Genomic DNA, 14,046 nt, shown 5'->3' with positions numbered 1-14,046 from the left:
CTTATTTTGTACAGCTATTTCTAACCAAGAACACAGTTCACACAGTGAACACTATTCTGACCTAACCTCTGCAAAGCCAACTAGGCAGAAGAATAAGCTACAGTATTAGGACAAATACAAATTACTGTGAAAAAAAAAATACAAAAAAAGTGCTGGGATGGGGCAACATGTAACAAGTGTCATGAAAAGGGAGGGGGGGGGGTTTAAAGAGTGAAATATACAGCGTGGTGGTGGTTAGTCTAGGTATAGTCTGAAGAGATGAGTCTTCAGGCCACGGCGGAAGATGGGTAGTGAGGGGGAGGTTCGGAGAGGGACGGGGAGTTCGTTCCACCACTGGGGAGCTAGGGTGGAGAAGCTCTGTGATCCCTTTGGGCGGGTGGGAGGGGTTACAAGGCGCCCTGCTGCCGCAGAGCGGAGTGGTCGAGCAGGCACATAGAATCGAGTCATGTCCTGCAAGTAGATGGGGGCTGTCCTGTTGGCAGCAGTGTAGGCAAGGGTCAGGGCTTTGAACCGGATCCTGGCGGCGACCGGTAGCCAGTGGAGTGATCGCAGCAGAGGAGTGACGTGGGAGAATTTGGGAAGGTTGTAGATGAGTCGGGCAGCGGCATTCTGAATCATCTGTAGTGGCTGTATGGCACAAGCTGGCAGGCTTGCAAGGAGAGAGTTGCAGTAATCAAGGCGAGAGGTCACCGTAGCCTGGACGAGCAGCTGGGTGGAGTGCGTCGTCAGGTATGGTCGAATCCTTCTGATGTTGTACAGAAGGAATCTGCAGGACCGTGATGTTGCCTTGATGTGCTCCTTGAGGTCCAGTTGGTCATCCAGGACCACCCCCAAGCTCTTGGCAGAGTGAGAGGCAGTCACTGTGGTGCCATCAACCATGATTGAGAGCTCAGGAAGTAAGGAGGTCTTGCACGGGAAGAAGAGCAGCTCAGTTTTGTTGAGGTTGAGCTTCAGATGGTGGCTGGCCATCCAGGTGGAGATGTCAGCCAGGCAGGAAGAGATCTTATCATTGACCTGTGTGGCCGAGGGGGGGAAAGAAAAGAAGAGTTGTGTGTCATCTGCATAACAATGATAGGAGAAGCCATGTGAATTAATAACTGAACCAAGAGATCTGGTGTATAAGGAGAACAGCAGAGGACCCAGTACAGATCCGTGCGGCACTCCAGTAACAAGTGGATGAGAAGCAGAGGCAGACCCCTTCCAGGTGACCTGGTAGGTCCTCTCTGCAAGATAGGAAGCGAACCAAGACAGGGCAGTCCCGGCGATTCCCATCCCTGCCAAGGTGGGGAGGAGTATTTTATGGTTGACCGTGTCGAAAGCTGCAGACAGGTCAAGAAGGATCAGGACAGAGGAGAGGCGTGAGGTTCTTGCAGTGGCAAGTGCCTCCGTCACAGCTAGGAGCGCAGTCTCAGGGAGGGAGCTCAGGAGAGTGTCCAGCTCGTCCAGGAAAGAGCTGAGTGGACCTGGAGGACGGTATAGAACAATAATGTGAAATTTTGAGGGATGAGTTACAGTAATTGCATGAAATTCAAAGGAGGAGAGCAGGAGTTCAGATACGTCAGCATCTGTGAGTGGAGAGAAGACAGAGAGGAAGGGAGGGAGCAGAAGTGGGAAGAGGGAGGAGGAATGGGAGAAGGGGTAAAGGCAGATCCAGGAGCCTTGGTAGTACTGAAGGAGCTGCAGGTGCCTGCAACTTTCTCATTGAAGTAGGTTGCAAAGACATCTGGGGAGAGAGAAGATGGTGGTGGAAGAGGTGGTGGGCAGAGGAGGGAAGAGAAGGTAGAGAACAGTTTATGAGGGTTTCATTTTGTCACATTGTTATGTCTGAGATAAAGAGATTGTCAAAAATGTCGACAAGATTGTCTACAAGTACAATTACATTAATTGTATCTTGTTTTAGATAAAGAAGTAAAAGCATGTTTTGTAAGTAATGGTGAAAACAAAAGGGCCATGAATATGGCAGTAGACAACTTGGCAAAATGTTTTTGAAAACTCCACACAATTGATACATTCTTTAGTATTACAAAATGAACTGTCTGCCTACTAATGAACATACTGTATATTCCACAACCACCTGATAATATTTGAACTTATCTTTCTCTTAGTTTTAAAAGGGGGAGTGAAATATACACTGGTTAATTTGTCCACACAACAGAATAGCAGCTTGAAAAACTATGCCTGATTTCTTTGTGGCTCTGTGCATTGTACTGAAACAGACTGGGGTAGTCCTGTAGTGGGATGGTGTACTGGCCAGGGTGTGTAGCGCCCAGTAATATGAGCCTACATCAAGCTGCTTCTTTCTAGATCATGAATTATAGCAGGACATGTGAAACCTATACCGACTCAGCTAGGATCCATATGACCAGAATCCATGTAAATCAAATTTTAAGCTGAATTCATGGATCCATCTCCTCACTGCAACCTCCTTCATCAGTTTGGTGAGTGCACATGCCCAGCACAGACAAGCACACACTCTCCTCCCAGGAATATGTTACAATTACAACATTTAAACAATTCCACATTGAACACTGAGCTATGCAGCCAGTGTACTGCAGTAGTACATTTCCTGTGCAGCTGGTATAGGCAGACCATGGGGCCTGTGTTGACCAGAGATGGCCCCTCCCACTAAATCCCTCCCTCCATGGGCAATGTTAGAACTAGCTGTGTGCCACCCATAGACTGTATGAAAATGGTGCCACCCTGCTGGAAAATTTCAGCACTAGCACACCCGGATTCAGCACCAGACCATTTTCCCGTCATTACACTGAAACCCATTTAAGGCTTGGGTGGGTATAAGGGTATAAATATTGGATCATCCTGCCTGTGTGTCTGTGTAGTTTATACCACACTGCACAGTGACAGATACTGTGTGGCTCTCTTAGGACATGATGACAATTTGAAATACATTTGCTGCGATGGTGCCCTGAGGAACTGGGAGCCAGGTGACGACCCCTGGCAGGAGCATGCAAAGTGGTTCCCAAGGTAACCAATCACAAAGGACACAAGGAGCAGAACTGCAAATCATTTAGGCTCAACAGATACTCAGCTCCTGTATTTCTTCTGCCCTCTCTGCTTTTTAGGTACTGGAGGTTCTAGTTGGTGATGGGAGTTTCCAGTACTATATTATAGTACAGTACAACCATTGTGCCAGCATTGTCAATTTTCAGAAGGTGCATCAGATCAGAATGTTTCCTCTTCAGTTGCAGGAATACAGAACTCGATGTTAAGAATAGGGAAGAGAGTATCTTGTAGATCTATAGAATCTGTGGTAGAATGGACTGTAGGGATTGAATCATAGTAGGTTACAGCAAAAATGCATTCTGAAGTTCACTGCTATTTTTTTTTCCAGTGAATATGCTTGAATTTTAATTTTGTAAAACTTGATTGAAATAAGTCACAGCATCTGATGGAGACCAGCATCCATAGTTCACTAGTGTTTAAATTAAAACTTTAAATAACTCTACATTAATAGCTAAACTGGACACTAACATTGGAACTCTGTTGTACTCATCAACATGGAGTTGAAGTAAACAAGAGAGTCGACTGCAAGATTCAATTGTTTAATCTGAACAGTTAAAAGCAATCCATGTAATCATGCAAATACAATTAACTCACAATGGGAAACCATATTAAAGCTGATTGGTTTCGTTTTCACTATTTGGTGAATTAACATACGACATTAAGAACAGCAACACCCTAGTTATATTCCTCTGTAGCCTACTGGTGCCCTATCAGAATCAAACTATAAATACCACTGTGACATATAAATGACTCATAGCCTGTCGCCCTCAGTGTATTACTCAGACAACAGACTTAAAGTTGAAAATTGAGGAGTGCATTAAGTTGTGCATCATAACTCATTAACAGCAACTTTCAACAATTGAGTAAAAAGCATATGTAACTGGTGGGGTTTCTGATTGAGTAGTCAACTAAAACATTCAGTCATCATCATCATCATCATCAGCAGTTTTTCATCTTGCGGTAAACCCTCTGTGGTTATGCTGGTGCAGTTTTTTAATGGTATTGACACATCTATGCCTACATCCTGGGGAGTTTTCTTGATCTGTTTGACAATTGAAAAGGGGGTTTTCTTTCTATTTCTGTCATCCACTACAACTATCCTCCATTAAAAAAAAAAAAATTATTGTTTTGCTATTGCTGAGATTACCAGTGCATTCCTGCACTGATGATCCTTATCAATGTGCCAAACAGTTGATTTCGACACATTCAATGTTTTGGGTAATGTATATCTGATTTATTCAGATTTTCAGTCTCATGCTGGTCTGCTTTCTCGGCATTGACACTTCTTTGGTCCTCATGTTAAGAGACCACATCAAAAGACACAGAGTGCGAATGCCACACCTATAATCAACTTGAGACCTGTTGTTAGCTTTCATGTGTATGAACTAATGATGCAACATAGAGGAGAAGAAACTGCTGAGCAACCACCGACTGTCTAATTGCTTTTGGTCCCCTAAAATATGGGGGGGGGGGATGTATTAAAGAGCCGTAATGCCTACACAGTTCTCCCAATATGGATGTGAATACCACATATTAAAGCTGACAGTCTGTACTTTAATCTCATATTAATTTTCTCATTTCAGTTCCAATGTGCTGGAGTGCAGAGTCAAAACAACAAAAATTGTGTCATTGTCCAAATACTTACGGACGGCACTGTATATTGTTTTCTCTTTTCTCGAGATGTACAACTTCATTTTTCTTAATGATGACCTAACTGTACAGACCTGGATTGCTTAGTGATAAAAAAATGAAAATAATTGACGTAATCTCTTCCCTTTAATTTTATACACATGCTCAATTATGTGCATGTGGTCAGGAGGTTAATATCAGCCTGCTGGCACTACTGTTTTTTGTTACATTTTTCTTTAAGGTTTTCCCTGCCACCTCCTCCCTTTTGGTCAATATTGTTAATGATGAGTTACAGTATGCACATTTATAACTATATCATATCCCAATTATGAAATACTACACAGCATGCAACTGCATGTTGGGTTTCCTGCTAAACAAAGGTATCACCTTTTGCATCCACATGTGATAATTTGTGGATGCAAAACAAGAAAGAATTTTTTTTTGTGACAATTTTCCAGTATTTTTCTTTTCTCAAAAGGATAAATGATGAAACCAACAACAGAACTTCATGTAACTAAGTCTATAATATAAGTATATGATATAAAAAGTATATAATAACAAAAGTTGTCAATTCTAAGTATTTGTGTGGCAGTTTCCCCACAGTTTGCCACAGTAGCAGCATGGCAGCAGGTAGCAATCATGTCCCCCCCTTAGATCTGACCCTGGCTGGTTGGTCAGCTACAGACCACAGACCAGCTATGACCAGCTATAAATGATGAATTCACAGCTTAACCATCTTAAACTAGTTTAGAGAGAATCCCAGCTGGTCTTAGCTGGAATTTTCAGTGGGGGTTTCCGCCGCATACCAGTTTGAAAAGAAAAGGAAAAAAAAAAGCGGTGTTAAGCAGTGTAATGTTCCTATTCATTAACTGTAAACCAGTTTTATTATCAGTGTCAAGAGGCATCTTTGCTTGGAGGAAGTATTTATAATCCACTTTTTAGTGCCGCGTAAACGTTTGTGGCTAGCTCTTGTGATCCGCTGAATGTGTTTTAATAAAAAGCACTGTTATGCCATTCCGTTCTCCATCACTGCTTCTCCACCTCTGCCAGACTTCACTAGCTCATCAATCTTGCCTGTTTTAATACAATTCTAGCCTAATAGTCTATTCATTCAACAACATGACATCTACATGATTTAGCAAGAAGTGATATATCTATTTAATTATACACGATAAAAAAACTGTAGCGTCTGTATCCCCCTGGTATGAGTGCTGTGGAGGATTGGCTGAGGTGAGACTCTGAAGAGTTGCCTGGATATTGTATATAAATAGAGGCTAAAGGCCAAAATTTAATCAAAAAAGTGTATTTTACTTTGACTCACAGATAACTGTTGGATTTTGGTGACTGTTGGACTCATCAGACTTTCATTCTCATACTATTTCCTCCCTCTCACTCACTCACTCACTCACTCATTCACCGATTGAGGTTCACTCATTTCTTGGCTGGATTAAAGAGTGTTAAAAACATACTTTAGTGTCAGTCTATCTTTTTGAATGAGCCGGTGTTTGTGTGCAATGAACGACGTTTACAATGACTGATATAGGGTTAAAACAAAAAATAAATAAAAAATACATCATGCTATATAGGCTATACTTATGAACAGACTACAGCAAATTTATTTAAATATAATAATTATATTATTTATGTTGTGCCAATACATTTCTGTTCTCAGGTGAAAAGCAGAGCAAACTCTTTGCTCCAAGGGCCAGAGGTGTGTGGTTTAGATTCAAGGGGTAGCCTACCACACTGCCTGTGGTGTTGCATGCCCAATGTTTGCTTAGCTACTTACAAACTAGCATTAAAGCTATGATTATGTGTGTCTTTGAAAATGAAGTGTTTCAGCTATGTTGCCAAATTTAATTTCTTTGAGCCCAATCCACTGGTCAGTTGCAAAAGATATTTTGTGAGAGGTTTAAATAGGGGAAGATAAATGTTTAAGGACAACGTGCCTCATAGATCTGGGCTGTCTAATGTTAACAGATGAAAGTACACTAAGATCATGTCTTTTGCAGTAATTTGCTTCTCTCCTCATGTAGTTGCTTCTGTTCATATAGGAAGCCTTGCTACTGCTTTCATTGATCACAGCGGCCATAGGCTGTATCCATAATAGGAAATTGTTTCAACCAAAAATTAGATGAAATATCTTTTTTAAACATTATCAGGTATGCACATACAACATTTTTTTTCTTTCAACTATGATCCCATTTTTGCCTCTATATCAGCCATTGTAAAGCCAGTAGGCTGCCAGGAACTTTTGGAAATATTTTAAATAATCTTGGTCAATTGGGAAAAACATGCAATATATCCGGAGTAATATAAAAAATCCAGAATCCCTTAAAGCCAGTCTGTTTTTGCATGTTCTATAGTGAACACCAGAGGGCAGCAATGAATCACCAGAGGAAGGTAAAGGAGCACCCCACTGCAGTAATCTCTAAATAGGCAGAATTGACACACTGTTCTAATACAACATACCTGAACTGTACGTACACCTGTCTGCATGTTTTTCTCTGTTCTGGCAACTCATAGTATAAAAAAAGGATTCAACATTAAATTAATGTAATACTTGTTCATGATTATTTATAATCACAGCCCTCACTAACTGACTAAGCCAAGTGATTTCATACATTACAGTGTACAAATGTACTAATATACACTACTAATGAGGCACAAATATGGAGAAATGGAAAACAAGCTGAGGGAGAGAGGGAGAGCAGAGGGAGGAGGGTGAAAGAAGGGGAGGGAGGGAGTGAATGAGAGTGTGCATGTGAGAGAGAGAGGCTACAGTTAATTGTCTGGCATTTAACTGTTCCTACATTCACCACAGTCCTTTTCTTAGATACAGAGACAACTATAATATCCTCATAAGTCTGGTCACAATTCAGATGTTAATTATACTCATTGGAAGCATATTTGATTAACGTTCCAGAGGTAATTATGAGCTTTGCTGTAATTATCGGCACACGAGAGAGAGCATTTTACTCTTTGATTGATGGCACTGATAATATCACCGCACACCATACCACAAGGTAAAAATAGGGTGTGACCCTTCAATGTCTCTGTTCTGACACTCAAAGAGCTCAACAACTCTACTATGGGGAATAGTAACTGTCTGACTGTCTGAATGGTAATTACCCATAACCGCCAATCAGAATGAGCAGAAGCCAGAGCTATTCTCTTGTGTAAAGACTTGCACAGTTGATTTTTCAGTTCAAATTAAGATTTATTGGCATGACAAATAAATAGTTCACATAGTTTCACAGCACAACATGGATACATACAAAAAAATAACAGCAATTATATAAACAACAATTATATATGCCTTCAGCACCATGGACAGTGGTGGATTTAAACACAATTATATATGGCTGGAGCTGATTGGTGAATCATCCTACAGATAAATCAATTATTTTCAGGTTACTACAGCTGAGGCCCCACCCACCATATCGAGATCCTTTTCTATGAGCAGGACAAGGATCTCCAGTTCTTCTAATAGGATTTTAACACAGATTTTACAGTGAAAACAGATACTCAACTCCATATTTTTACCATTGAATCTTCAATATTCCACTTCTAAAAATTCACAGCCTGAAAATTCATTAAAGGCTGTGACTGAATATTATATTGCGATATTGATATACATATATATAGATATTGTGTGCTGTACCTAGATTTGAGGAGAGACAGGGAGAAATATAATCCCCAATATTTTCATTTGTATTGGTCCCTAGACTGACTGACTTGGTGGTCCAACAGTATGTTTCCCCAGAGTTCAAATGAAATCTATGCCAATGGCGGTATACACTGCAAACTCTTGTTAGCAACCAAACGTCTTGCATACTTTTTTTTTCAGGTTTTGTTTCTTACATCTTGTGGAACTGTGGAATTACCCCTTCCTGCACTTGATCCACAGACCCTGTTTGCAGCGTGGAGATCCATAATCCTCTGGGTGTTGAACTGTTGAGGGGACGGGAGACGGGGATGGGGGGGGGGGGGATGGTGGGCATAGCCAATCCCATAGGGGAAGCCCCTGTGCCCACCTCACTCACCCTGCTGCTCTACCTGGGGAATTCAGGGTATGTGTTGCCATGGTGATGGGCCGGCTTGCCCCCTGCTTTGTCAAGCACAGCAGGGAGTCCAGTCGCCCCGCTAGTTCCCCTCCCCCTCATTAATAAACCCGGGACTTTCCTTTACTGTGTGACTGTGTACTGACCCAGATTTGTGCTTCCACATAACGACAATCTGCCAGCACAGAGCTTCCTACAACCTCACAATCTAACAGTGCGCAAATTCCTACAACCTCACAATCTATCAGCGCACAAATTCCTACAACCTCACAATCTACCAGCGCACAAATTCCAACAACCTCACAATCTACCAGTGTACAAATTCTGACAACCTCACAATCTACCAGTGTACAAATTCATACAAACTCACAATCTACCAGTGCACAAATTCCTACAAACTCACAATTCACCTGTGCAGAAATTCTTTCTTGTTTTATGTTTAATGGCAAAGTGGATGGCTGCATTTCACAGCATTTAAAATAAAAAGAAAATTAAAACAACACGAAAGCTATAGACAGGGAGCAGCATTTAAGAATTTAAGAATTATTATTATCATCACCATCACCATCATCATCATCATCATCATATAGGCTGTAAGTTTCATATCAATCTCAGTTTTCTTTTTTCTTTTTTTTCTTTTTTGCAGTGTAATTACATTTATTCAGTAAGCCAAGCAGGGTAACACTGCCACAGTAAGACACAATGCACTGAAAGGGATCAGCAGCTAGTGGCTGAAGATCATGACCTGTATCAGTTGGCAGTAAGCTCTGCACACTATCTGAAGCTCCCTAGCTAACAAGGAACATGTTAAGATAAGATTCTCATTTGGTTCCTAGATAATGTTATGAAGAGATTCCTTTGTTGTATGACTTCTGTGGTTGCTATGCATTTTTTTATTTATTCATTCATTTTAAAATATATTTTTAATCTGTTGTATCTGAACTGCTTGTGTAAAGCACATTGAGTTGCTTCCTGTGCGCCATATAAATAAAATTGTGCATATTACTTACATTTCATATCTTTTACAGTAGACAGAAAATGTGCCCCAGAGCAGCGTCTGTTCAGATGCCCACAAACACGTGAGTTCTGCACTGCCACATGTCCCAGAGTAAACTGTGATTCTGCTCTCATTGTCATGTGCCGGTATTTTATCTTTGCCCAGGTATTCTGGGTGGGAGTGCTGCTGTCCGGATGCTGCTTGGTGTTTGTGTGTTAACATGATTTAAGTTCTCTGAGTTTGCGTGTTCTTTTCCAGACAAAAGCAGCACATTTAGTCCTTCCTCTTTCAGATGGTTCACTGCTGAATTTAAGTTTCTCACTGAGATGAATCTCAGATGCTTGTAGCCTGCAGCAGTCCCTTGCCAAATATAGCCTTGTAACTGTGGATTTGCAAATCACGGATTCCATGTATCCACAGTTTTTAATTTGCATACCATTTTAGCAACCGTGACATTAAGTTTTATGCATCTGCAGTTCAGTAAGGGATAGAAAATAAAGTTCTTCTATAATAAAGTTGTTACACCTTGGAGGTTCGGGGGTGTGGCCTAAAATTGGCTTCTGCTCCTTGTGCTGTGCTCTCTCCATGTTTATGTCTCTGTCAATTAGGATAGTTAATTAGGATTCAGGTGTGGATCACTGGAAGGAGCATAAATACTGTGCTGCGTGTGTCTTGCTCTCTGTCTTCACTTCCTGGCCGTGCAACTCTGACCGAAGAGCTGGTGGACTTTTCTTTCCCATCACAGTCTTGCAAGTATTTCTATAGTGTAGTCATATTATATCACTTGCCTCAAACTTATTAGGATATCCTACAACCGTTATCGCTTCAGAAAACCATATTGCATATTGACCATATGCCTTTAAATACTATATTTTATAAAATGCCCCTCTGCCCCCTGTTCCCCCAGAACTTCCTGCACACCACCTGATCACTATCTGATCTCTAGGCGAACCTCTCAGTCGACCTGATTACCAGCATCATCTCTTCACAAAACAGTGTTTGTCAGAACTTTTCCAGGAGACTTCCCTGGAAACGTTTCTTGTGACAGTGATGTCTGGCTTTGCTTTTTTCTGCTGATAACCAAAAGGGTAAACAGAATCCCTCCATCACCACAAAAGTATTTTAGATCAGCGGAGATCCAGCTCCTTCTTTGTTCACAGAGGTTTCCACAGTGTGTGTGTGCGTGCGTGCGCGTGCGTGTGTGTTGTGTGTGTGTGCATGCATGCGTGTGTGCGCGCTTGTGTATTTACAGGCACGTAAATACAGATGAAAGATTAAACAGAGTTAATAGTTTGAATACACACTCACAGACACTCTTCCAACCATAATGCAGCATGGTCAATATTGGTGGCGATGATGTGCAAAAAGTTGACGAGGATGGCAACGCAAAAAAAATGAAACACCTGCCTCGCCAGAGAGAAAGAGAGAGAGAGAGAGAGAGAGAGAGAGAGAGAGAGAGAGAGAGAATGTCGCCTCTGTTGAGGTGCATAGCAACATTAGCGTCTCTGCACGGAGGTTCAGACGCGAAGGCAGCGCGGGGCTTTGGCGTCTGCAGCGTTTGATCTGAAAGCGGTTCGGTGATAGAATCAGGCCACAGCGCGAGCAGACGAGCAGCATTCCACTCCCACAGCTTTCTGAAGGCGAAGTGAAAGTGCTGCGGTGAGACTGGAAACAAACGCATGTTATCGGGAGCCTGTTGTTTACGGCTCGCGATTACTTCCTCGGTGGTTCGGTTTCAGCGGCTTGAACTGCAAAATACAGTACTGTACAAGTTTTTGACTGCTGTCAGGAGTTTCCTTCTGTGAGTTGATCTCACACGCATTGGGGTTTTTAGGTATTATCATAATTTCATTACATTTGCTGATTGCATTAAGCACTCTGCATGCATAAGTTGATGATGTCAGGTTTGGTGTGTTAACCGAAGCATCAAATATAAATAATTTGTCTGATATATATGCCCTCCATGACTAAAGGCAAATAGGTTTTACAGGCACAGCTATGCTGAGTTGGCTCTCCTGCATTCTCTATTGTAGAATCACACTGATGGGGCCTATGAGCTGCTGGGTGGGGCTTTCAGATAAAGTGCTGGTTATCAGCACACAGAGTGAGATTTTAAATCAGTGTTAAAACAATTCTGATTAAATTCATTTTGGTTCTGGGCCTTCCACATCATGCTGGTGTAACCATTATCAACAGGATTCATGCAAAAAGTGAACCAGTCCCTGCTTGGACCATTCTACTTCATGCCCTCTCTCTCTTTCTCTCTCTCTCTCAATTCAAGTTGCTTTATTCGCTCTTCGTTTGGCAACCGTGAGCTTTTGTATCTGCCTATTTCAATTGCAAGTACTTGGTCAGGATCTGTCTCCGCTTTGTATCTCTAACAGAGAAGAGAGTATTTTCTATTTAGGGCCCAATAACAATTCAGTTTATTTTGGGATTGTGTTTCTTTGTTCCGATGGTCCAGATAGGAGTTTTTAATGTGTTTTATAATTTGGTTGACTCTAATGAGCTGTTGTGCTCTCTCAAACATTCCACCTAATAATCCCCTGATTTAATTGGCTAACAAATGTTCTCTACCTCTCCACCTTAGCTAATGTGTGGTGAGCGTTCTGGTGCAAAAACTGGCTGCCGTGCATCACCCAGTGGGTGCTACACATTGGTAATGGGTGGGATGAGTTCCCACTCATCACTGTAAAGCATTTTGAGCGTTCGGAAAAGTGCTATATAAATGCAATGATTCATTAATTCATTCAGTGCTGAGCTGAAGCTGGTTTGTGTTAGTGTGTGGTAATGTTAGTCTAGAGAGGTTCAGAATCAGCTGACGGAGGGGATACTTTTCTGGGCTGAGCTCTTCGGTTTGGAGTGCCAAGAATTGTAAAGAGTTTGTTGGACTCATTTGTAGATGTTCAATAAAATTTCTTTCTCTCTCTCTTGCTCTCTCTCCTCTCTCTTTCTCTTTCTCTGGCTCTCTTTCTTGCTCACACTCTCTCTCTTGCACACACTCACACATGTGCACGCACACACACAAACACACACACACACATGTCTTCATCATCTTGCGCTCTTATTTTCCTGGGGCACTGAGCTCTCATTTCTGGGTTGCCATAGCAACAGTCCGGGGATGGATGGGGGTTTTAGAAAGTGCGTCAGAGAGTCTCTGCATAGCACTCTCTGGGATAACCTCGGTGAGTACATGGCTCATAAGGTGGGGAGGTCCCTGATGATACAGGCTGTGCACTGAAGTGGGCTAGTAGTAACAGGGTTGTGTAGCCGGGTGGTACTGCAGATAACAGGACAGTGTAGCAGGGTTGTGCTGCAAGTAACAGGATAGTATAGCACAAAACTAATTTAGACACAAGTGTGAAGGTGTTCTCTCTGAACCTGCATATTGTGCTTTTCTCACATGCTCACACTCACACAGGTTAAACTTGCAAAATACATTTGAATTATCACATAATTTATAAATGTACTCCAGCACATATGCACTTCCTATGCCTGTAGCCTTCTTTTTATTCTCTTCCTCCTCCTCCTCCTCCTCCTCCTCCTTCTTCTTCTTCTTCTTCTTATTTTTATTATTGTAACCTTTTAAATCTTATTTTCTGGTTTGGCTTTATCCTGAGTTTCTGGTATCACAAAAGTCTCTCTCTTTTGATCTTGCTAAATCGCCATGGTGACTTATGCTGCAGAGCTCACCTGCTCTGGAGCAGTTTTTGTGTTCAGCCCATATAAAAGCCCCTGACCAATCATCTCACTGGAAAATGGCATGTGCATTACTGGAGGATTCTGTTTATGGAAGCATAATCCCATCATAATTCAAATTGAAATGCAAATCGGCAATTGCATTTCGTCTTCATTCAATATGCGCAAAAATCATGACATAATTCAAATGCAAAAGCCCAGTTTCAGTTTTCATATTCAATTTATCTTCAGTTTTAATTTGACATATGACCAGATTATTCTTCTGTACCCATTGACCCGTTGGTGCACAGATTGTAAGACAAGCTTTAAGGACAACAAGAGTTTGGAAGGTTGGACTTGGCTTAGCCAACCTGAGCCACGCCCCTGGATTCCTGGCGACTGCTCTGACGCTCAGCAGGGAGTTGCATCTTTGCTTGGTTATTCTGGGGTAACTGCAGACAGACAATGCTCATCAGGTACCTGGAGCAGACAATAATCTCAGTTTGTCTGAGACAGAAATCTGAGCCGTTTACAGTAAGCAGTTTTAATCAATAACGCCTCATTACTTCTGCCATGCCGATGCTTTACAGACCCAGGGAGCAATTAAAAAAGATGAAGCTGCATTAGTGGCTGCCCACAGATAACTCCGTATTTCTA

The sequence above is a fragment of the Anguilla rostrata genome, chromosome 13, assembly GCF_018555375.3.
Source record: "Anguilla rostrata isolate EN2019 chromosome 13, ASM1855537v3, whole genome shotgun sequence".
NCBI classification, from domain to species: Eukaryota; Metazoa; Chordata; class Actinopteri; order Anguilliformes; family Anguillidae; genus Anguilla; species Anguilla rostrata.
This window is presented reverse-complemented; position numbering follows the sequence as displayed.